This window comes from Microtus pennsylvanicus, chromosome 11 (assembly GCF_037038515.1).
Source record: "Microtus pennsylvanicus isolate mMicPen1 chromosome 11, mMicPen1.hap1, whole genome shotgun sequence".
In the NCBI taxonomy this organism is placed as follows: Eukaryota; Metazoa; Chordata; class Mammalia; order Rodentia; family Cricetidae; genus Microtus; species Microtus pennsylvanicus.
Window position 1 is genome coordinate 92,015,760 of NC_134589.1, and position 9,316 is coordinate 92,025,075.

The window sequence follows — 9,316 nt, forward strand, 5'->3', positions numbered from 1 at the left end:
TGGGCTAATATAAGTTGTAATAGTTAATAAGAAGCCTGAGATACTGGGCCAATCAGTTTATAACTAATGTAGACTTCTGTGTGATTTCTTTGGGACTTAACGACTTCGGGGACCAGGTGGGACAGAAACCCCAACAACAAACAACAATAACAAAGTGTTTTGAGCCTGGGCTTGGTAGCAGATACCTGCAGAGGTAGGCAGATCTCTGAGTTTGAGATCAGCCTGGACCACAAATTGAGTTCCAGGACAGCCAGAGCTGTTACACAGGAAAATTCTGTGTTGGAATGGGTTGAGTATTTTGAGGAATTCCAGAAGTTGAAAGGCAGGTCTCTGGGAGTATGAGACCAGCCTGGTCTACATAGTGAGTTTCAGTACAGCCAGAATTATGAAGTGAGCCCCTGTCTCAAAACAAAAACAAAAGGGCATGGAAGAAGAAGAAACTTTGCTTTTGGTCTGCTTGTCCCCACTCTCCACGGCAGGTTCATCTATTCTGTTGCTGAGGCATGCCTTCACCAATATGAGAACCGACTTCTGGATTCCTGTGTAGACTGCAGACCAGCAGCTCTCCAGGAATATTCCAGGTCTTCAGTGCCAGACCGGGACTGCTGAGACATTCAGTACCTCCCAGACCTGTCCAGTGTGAGACAGCCATTGCTGGACTACACAGACCACACCCAACACAGCTGCTAATCCAGTCCATCTTCAGCTCCTTTCGACTTGGGATAATTCCATCCAAAATGGGTCTAAGTTCAAAGTACGAGGTGGGTAGGCGCTTGTGATGCAATTATCGCCTAGTTTTTCCATCATTCTCCATGTGCCTCCATGGGCACAGGGCCACCTCCTCAGGAAGAGTATGAAGACATTAGCTCTTGAGTCCCTTGGATGTCATGTACCTGCTGTCACCTGCTGTGAGAGGGATGCCATGGGGCAGCACTGCCAGCTCTGGGTGAGGGAGGCCTGGAATTTTGAAGACCATTCGGAGCCTAGAATAGGGACCTGTACCCAAGGTTAGGTCCTCGGTCACTCCCTTGGTAGTCAAAGCTGGGCCACCACTATGAGGACATCTAGAACTTGGGTAAGGGGCATCTTGCTGAATCCTGTGGTTTCCTGACTTGGGCCTTTTGGGAACACAAACCCAGAGAGCTTCCTGAAGCAGGAGGAAGAGCCCCTGGCTCGGTTCCTACACCTGCAATGCAGAAGTAGGCACAAGCATCTCTGGAAAGCGGAACCCTCCAGCATACCTACCCAGAGCCCACCCTCCAGCTCTTCAGTCCTCTGTTCTCCAGGGAGCAAGCACTGGAGTCTGGGAAACCCTGCGTTGGTGATTTAGAATAATGTCCCTTGCCTGCTCCAGGCCAACCACCACCTAGGGTAGCCAGAATCTTGTTGCCGGCTAACCCCATCCCAGTAACAGTGAATCCCCAGCTTCCTCCTCCCCCTTCCTTTGGTGACCAGGATCTAAGAGTTTTCTAGGTGCTTCATTGGATGATCCTTTGAAGGCAGGTGGCCTTACCTAAGCCCCTCGCCTCTTCACATGTCATGGAAGGCTCCTGCCTTTTGACATGCTACACATCTTTATCTAAATAAAATATCCCCAAATCAGGAAAAAAATATTTGGAGACAGGTACTCACTATGTAGCCCAGGTTGGCTCCAAATCCTGATCCTCCTGCCTCAACCTCCCAAGTACTAGGATTACAGGCTCACAACCATCAGACTTAGCTTCTCCTCTGGGTTTTGGGTGATATTCAAAACAGAAAGAAGCCAAGGGAGGCCAGGTGTGATGGCTTTTGTTGTAATTCCAGCACTCTGACGCAAGGGGATTGCTGGGAGTCTGACACCAGCCTGGGCTATAGAGTGAGTTCCAAGCCAACCTGGACTACCTTATGAAATCTTATCTCTTAACTGAAAAACGAAACAAAACAGGGCTGGGGAGATGGCTCAGCGGTTAAGAGCACTGACTGTTCTTCCTGAGGTCCTGAGTTCAATTCCCAGAAACCACATGGTGGCTCACAACCATCTGTAATGAGATCTGGTGCCCCTTTCTGGCGAGTAGGCATATGTGCAGACAGAACACTATATACATAATAAATAAAAATAAAAAAATGTTAAAAAACAAAACAAACAAAACAAAACAAAAAACCACTGGGGATATAGCTCAGTGCTTAAAGCACTCGCCTAACATCCGAGGCTCTAAATACAATTCCTAATACCACATAAACCAGGCATGGCGCAGCCTGTGATCCCAGCACTCGGGGAGAAGTAGGAGGAGGATCAGCTGTTCAGAGTCATGCCTGGGCTGCATGAGAGCCTGATCAGAAGAAAAGAGAAAGCCACTGTGGGCCATTCAGGTTCTTTTTCATTTCCCATTTAGGTGGAATACAGGTTTCCATTTCTTTCTCATAAGGGCCTTTTCCAGTTCTGTTAGGTCATCAAAAGTTTTCTTTCTCTTTTACAGATATAATATATAATACTCTTATAATACTTACAATACTCTGAGAAAGCCCTGTGTGTAGTACCACATCCCGAAGTCTTAACACATGAGAGGTAGCGTCAGGAGCATCGGGGGTTCGAGAGCAGCTTCAGCAATATGAGTTCAAGGGGTGGGGGAGACACAGAGCGGGGAGAAAGAGCACTGTGATCTCTGGTTACTTCTTTCCTTCCCCAGGAAAACGCGTATCAGCACTGCCTGTGATGGCCGCCGTTTCTGCTCTGCCAAGTGTTCCTTGCCTGTGTCTTCCTCAGAGGCACCCCCTAAGGCCTGCTTACCCTCCATGGCCCTCAGCACTCACTGTAGAGCGTGCATGTGTGCCTGAGTGCATGTATGTGCACCACAAGTGTGCAGGAGCCCATAGAAGTCAGAAGAGAAACCCAGCTCTGCTCAACTTGCTGCTTTTTTTTTAAAAAATATTGTTTTCAAGGTCTGGTAAGATGGCTCCACACCCACCATTAAGTCTGACTACCTGAGTTCAAGCCCTAGGACCTACATGGTGGACGGAGAGAACCGACTTCTGTAAGCTGTCTTCCAACCTCCACACACTTGTACTGTGGCGCCCTAGCACCTCACCAGACGCACTCAAAAATGCATAAATAAGAATGTTTCCAAGATCCAGCCCCAGTTAAGACAAGCCGGCTAAGTGTGAGGGTGGAGGCTTGCGATCCCAGCACTCCTGACGCTGAAGCTGGGAGGATTTCCATTAGTTGGAATAGCCTGAGCTACATAGTAAGTTCCAGGCCAGCCTGGACTATATATCAAGATTTTGCCTTAGCTGAGCATTGAAGTAAACGCCTATAATCCCAGCCTTCAAGAGATGTGCAGACAGGAAGATTGGGTGTTTGGGGTCATCTTAGGTTCCTTAGCTAGTCCGAGGCCAGCCTGTGCAACATGAGAGTCTGTCCCAAACACAATAGCAACAACAAAACCTTATCCCAAAAGTCAAGAAAACAAACAAAAGTCAACCTATTGAGGTTGTGATTTTAGTTTCTCAGGACCGATAAAGCAAATTGTCCCGGACTATGATTTAACAAGAGCAATGTGCTTTTTCACAGTTCCGGAGGACGAAGTCCGCCATCCGTGCCACCTCCGCTGGGGTTTCCAGAGCAAGTGCACCTGTTTTCTCCCAGCCTCCAGGGTTTGAGAAATGTTCCCCACTTCTTGCCTTTCACCTTTCCGCCCAGGTTCCTCATGGCCTTGCCCTCTGTGTTTCTATGACTCAAACCACCATTGACAAGGATGTCAATCACTGGAGGTACAGCCTGTCTAATCCAGCATAGTCTTGTGGGAAGATCCTTAGAGTCATCGCAAAAATCCTAGTTCCAAATGAAGTCACATGCTTAGGTCTCTGGACACAGGGCTTCTTCATATATTCCAGGGGATACAATTCTACTTATCACAAGGATTAATATATAAGTTTAAATGCTTGTTTGCTTTTTTGAGACCGTTTTTTTTGTATAGCCCTGGCTGTCCTGGAACTGGCTCTGTAGATCAGGCTGGCTTCAAACTCAGAGATCCACCTGCCTCTGCCTCCTGAATACTGAGACTAAAGGTGTGCATCACTGTGCATGGCCAAATTTAAAATCTGAAAGTTTTTTTTAACCTTTGATTTTCCACGAAGACACTGAACTAAGGCCTCCAGAATGCTGGAATGTCTAACGTGGAACCACATCACAGCCCTTAAGTGTTTTTGGTTTTGTTTTTAGCTGATGTTGGCTTTGAACTTCTGACACCTACTCATATCTGAGTGTTGGTATTACAGGTTTGTACCTGTACCACTGCACTCATTTTACGTGATGCTGGGGATGAACCCAGGGCTCCGTGCATGCTAAGTGAGTACGCTACTCACTGAATTGCATCCTTTAGGGAGCTCCCCCAAGACTGGTCAGGGTCAAACCCCTGGCTGCTGAACCACTGTTTTCATGGCTTTTCCACATTGCCCCCAAAGAAAGATTTGGGGGCTGGAGAGATGGCTCAGTGGTTAAGAGCACTGACTGCTCTTCCAAAGGACCCGGGTTTAATTCCCAGCACCCACATGGCAGCTCACAACTGTCTGAAGATCCAGTTGTCAGGGGATCTGACAGTTTCACACCAATGCACATAAAATAAAGTTAGTTAACTTTAAAATAAAATAAGAGAAAGTAGATTTGGGGCTGGAGAGATGGCTCAGTGGTTGAAGAGTAATTGCTGCTAGTACCTGGCTTTTTCTTTTGGGCCACTAACCAGCTCCCAAACTATGACATGGTTAAGAATGCTTGGCAGACTTAAGCTCATTTCTGGCTAGCTCTTGTACCTTAACCCGTTTCTCTTTCTCTGCATTTTGCCCCAGGGCTTTGTACTTTCCTTCTGTTTATCTTACTTTCACTGCTTCTTGTGTCTGGCTAGGGGCTTCCTGGCTCCTGGGCCCGGGAGTCCCTCTCTTTCTTCCTTGTTCTCTCCTCCTCCTTCTCTCCTTTGCCTAGATTTCTCCTCCTACTTATTCTCTCTGCCCGCCAGCCATGCCCATCTCTCTTCTCCCTAGCTATTGCCTGTTCAGCTTTTTTTTTAATATTTATTTATTTATTATGTATACAATAGTCTGTCTGTGTGTATGCCTGCAGGCCAGAAGAGGGCACCAGACCTCATTACAGATGGTTGTGAGTCACCATGTGGTTGCTGGGAATTGAACTCAGGACCTTTGGAAGAGCAGGCAATGCTCTTACCCTCTGAGCCATCTCTCCAGCCCACCTGTTCAGCTTTTTATTAAACCAAACAGTTGCCTTAGGCAGGCAAGGTGAAACAAGTGCAACACCTCTTCACATAATTAAACAGATGGAAACCGTCTTTGCCTAGTCAAAGTCACGGTCCGCCACCACTGCTCTTGCAGAGGATTCACTTCTCAGTACCCACATGGTGGCCCGCATCTCTCTGCAGCTTCAGTTCTAGGCGTCTCATGGCCTCTTCTGGCGTTCTTGGGAACCAGAGACACATGGTGCACATGAACGAATGCAGGCAAACCACTCATACACATAAATAAATAATTTTTTAAAAGGAAGTCATAGATAGGATGTGGGCCTTTGGGTTTGATACTCTGTGTGTATGTGTGTGTGTGTGTGTGTGTGTGTGAATTGTATAAGCATGTTTTTGTGATGTGTTCATATATATACATACATACATACATACATACACATATGCACATGTGTGAGCATACATACGGAGGCCAGAGGTCGGTGTTGCATGGCTTTCTTCAATCCTTCTTTATCTTTATTTTTAAAACATTTTATTATTTGACTTATGTGCATGAGTGCATATGTGTGTGCACATGCATGCAGGTGGTACCTACAGAAGACAGCCCTTCATCTTTCATTTGCATTTAGCTTGTTTGTTTTGTTTTGTTTTTGAAAGAGGTGTCTCACTATGTACCTCTGGCTGGCCTGGAATTCACTCTGTAAACCAGGCTAGCTTTGAACTCACAGAGATCCACCTGCCTCTGCCTCCCAAGGGCTAGGATTAAAGTCCTGCGCCACCACCCTAGGCTTCGTCTTTGTTTTTTGTAACAAGAGCTCTCGCTGAGCCTGAAGTTAACAGGTACAGCTAGGTTGGCAGGCCAGTGCACCTCGGGGATGTGCTTATCTCTGCCCCCTCTCCAGCAATGAGGTTACAGATATGGAATTCTACAAGCACTTTACTAAATGAGCTGTCTCTTCTTAAGACACTAGGATGCTCTGACATTCACTGTCACTAGGTTTGAAAATCCTTCAATTAAAGAGCTTGTGGAAGAGTATAATGGATGCTCACCACTTCCTCTCAGACAGCGAGCACTGCGTAGACAAATGCGCATTTCCATTCTGGCTAGACTATTGTCTCCTTTAGCTCATATCTCCTGAGGACAAGTGTGCAGCACCACCACCCAGCTGCAGTTCGCTCTGTTTCTTTTCTTTTCTTTCTTTTTTTTGGGACAGGATCTCACTAGCCTGGAACTCACTATGCAGATCAGACTTGCTTCAAACTCACTGGGATCTGCCTCCCGCTGCCTCCTGAGTGCTGGGTTCTTCATATTTTCAATAACGTGAACACATCTAGGTCTAGGAATGTGGCATTTTAACTAAACTGCACCAGGTCCTGTCTAAAGAATGGCAGAAAACCAGACATGGACATGGTAGCCCGTCAGAAGGCAGCCTCGGTATGTAGCGAATTTGAGCCCAGCCTGGTCTGCCTGCGCATCTCTATGGACACCCGGGAGGGAGTTCCACTCTGTCTTATACACGAGGTGTATAAGGGTGGAGTTACTGGGTGGAGGGCTCCAGGAACTTGCTGGGTAATAATTACGAATTACCTTGCAACCTAGATGCTTAACAGCTTTTTTTTTTTTGAGGGAATGGACCAAGGCTTTTTCACCTGGTGTCTGGGCTGCCTGGCTAGATCAGCCCAGGATGGGGAGATTAGATGGCATCTCCTAAGTGACAAGGGATTTGCAGCCATCTTTCATCTTCACGGTGGCTAGACTCCTCAGCTCTGTCTAACATCAGCTGAAAACTAGCTCCTGAGCGGTTTCCGCTCTCACCGGTAGCAAGGATTCGGACTCCATTGGATTTTATTGTTTGTTTGTGGCTTTTCTTTTTTTTGTTTTTTTTTTTTTTTTTTTTTTTTTGTTTTTTGAGACCTGTTTTCTCTGTGTAGCCCTAGCTGTCCTGGGATTCACTCTGTAGACCAGGCTGGCCTTGAACTCACAGAGATCCGCCTGCCTCTGCCTCCCAAGTGCTGGGATTAAAGGTGTGCACCACTATATCACCCGGCCGTTGCTTGTTTTTGAAATTGGGTCTCATGTAGACCAGGCTGGCCTCTTGCTCACTACATAGCTGAGGATGGCTTTGAACTTTGATTCTTCTATCCCTCCCTCCCTACTAAGTTGATGGGGGAGTGTTACCATGTTCACTGTAGTCCCTGCTGGGATGGAATCCCCAGCTTTCTAAACACCAAGCAAGCGCTCTACCATCTGGACCTCAGCACCTTTCCTGTCTCCTTTTCTTTTCTTTTTTTAAAATATTTATTTATTATGTATACAATAGTCTATCTGTATGTATGCTTGTAGGCCAGAATAGGGCACCAGATCTCATTACAGATGGTTGTGAGCCACCATGTGGTTGCTGGGAATTGAACTCAAAACCTTTGGAAGAGCAGGCAATGCTCTTAACCACCGAGCCATCTCTCTAGCCCTCTCTTTCTTTTTGTTGTGTTTTGTTTTAAGACTAAGTCTCAGTCATGCAGTCCTGGTTGGCCTGGAAGTTGCTACGTAGAACAAGTTAGCCTAAAAAACCACAGGAATGCCTCTCCTAGTTGCCTAGCTATTTGTTTGTTTGTTTTTTTATGTTTTTTTTTTTTTTTGTTTTTTCGAGACAGGGTTTCTCTGTAGCTTTGGAGCCTGTCCTGGAACTCCCTTTGTAGACCAGGCTGGCCTCGAACTCACAGAGATCCACCTACCTCTGCCTCCCGAGTGCTAGGATTACAGGCGTGCGCCACCACCGCCCGGCTTGTTTGTTTTTTTTAAACAGCGTTTTATTTTTTGTTTTTTGAGACAGGGTTTTGCTGTATAGTTCTGGTTGTCTTGGAACTTGCTCTGTAGACCAGGCTGGCCTGGAACTCCAGAGATCCACCTGCCTCTACCTCCTGGAGTGCTGGGGTTAAAGGCGTGCACCACCACTGCCCGGCTTGAAACAGGGTCTTACTATATAGCCCTGGCTAGCTTGGAACTCACTATGCAGACAAGGCTGCCCTTGAACTCACAGTGCTGGGGCTGGAATCAAAAGCATAGACCAACACCGAACCTCTTTTTCTGTTTTGTTATTGGACACTGTTGTTCCTAATTTCTGACTGGCTTTCTTGTCTGCGGGTTAGAGGGTAAAGACTTTACACAGGGAAGAAAACACAGACACGCGGAGGTCCTACGTGGGTGCACTTTTAATGGGGGAGGGGTAACAGCGGGCAGGTGCAGGTGTGCTGACACGACAGGAGGGGGGGGAGGGAGGTCGTAGTGACCCTCGCCTTTTAACGAGGAATGCAAAGGCTTCTAGGAAATGTGTCCGTGGTCCAGGGGAACGCTGGGAGCTGTAGTTCCACAAAGGAACAACAGACACGACTTGATGTTTCCCATGCTGGTCTCATTCTTTGATGTGAAGATGACCCTGACCTCTTACATGTCTTCTCAATTGTTTCTATGTGTATGTTGCTAGGTGCTTTGCCTGCATGTCATCTGTGCACTGTGTGGGTGTGTTGCCCAAGGAGGCCAGAAGGTATTAGATTCTCTTGGACTGGAGTTACAGTCAGTTGTGAGCCACGGTGTGGTGCTGAGAATTGAACTCTGTCCTCTGGAAGAGCAGCCAGTGCCCTTAACTGCTGAGTCAGCTCTCCATCCCTGACTTTGATAAGCGTTGGGAGCACAGGGGTGCAGCCCAATGCCGACCTGCTTCTAACCCCCTTGCAGGCTGGAGAAATGGCTCAACTGTTAAAGGCTAGGCTCACAACCACAAAAAAGTGTTGATTTGTCAATGACTTTAAAATGTGTGTTCCATACGTCTAACCAAGCTGCGACCTTATGTTCCCTCACTCTGGAGAGATTTAAAGCTGGAAAGCCCTGGGCAGTTTCAAAGAACTCTTGCCACAGCCTCTCTAGCGGTTGAGGCAAGGGGATTACCACGAGCTCAGTGAGCTAGGGTCTAGTACAGAGTCCCCAGCTGCAGAGTGAGGTTCTGTTTTTGTTTTTTCTTTCTTTCTTTTTTGTTCGTTTGTTTTGCTTTGTTTCTTTTGTTTTTATTTTATTTTTTCGTTTTTAGAGACAAAGTTTCTCT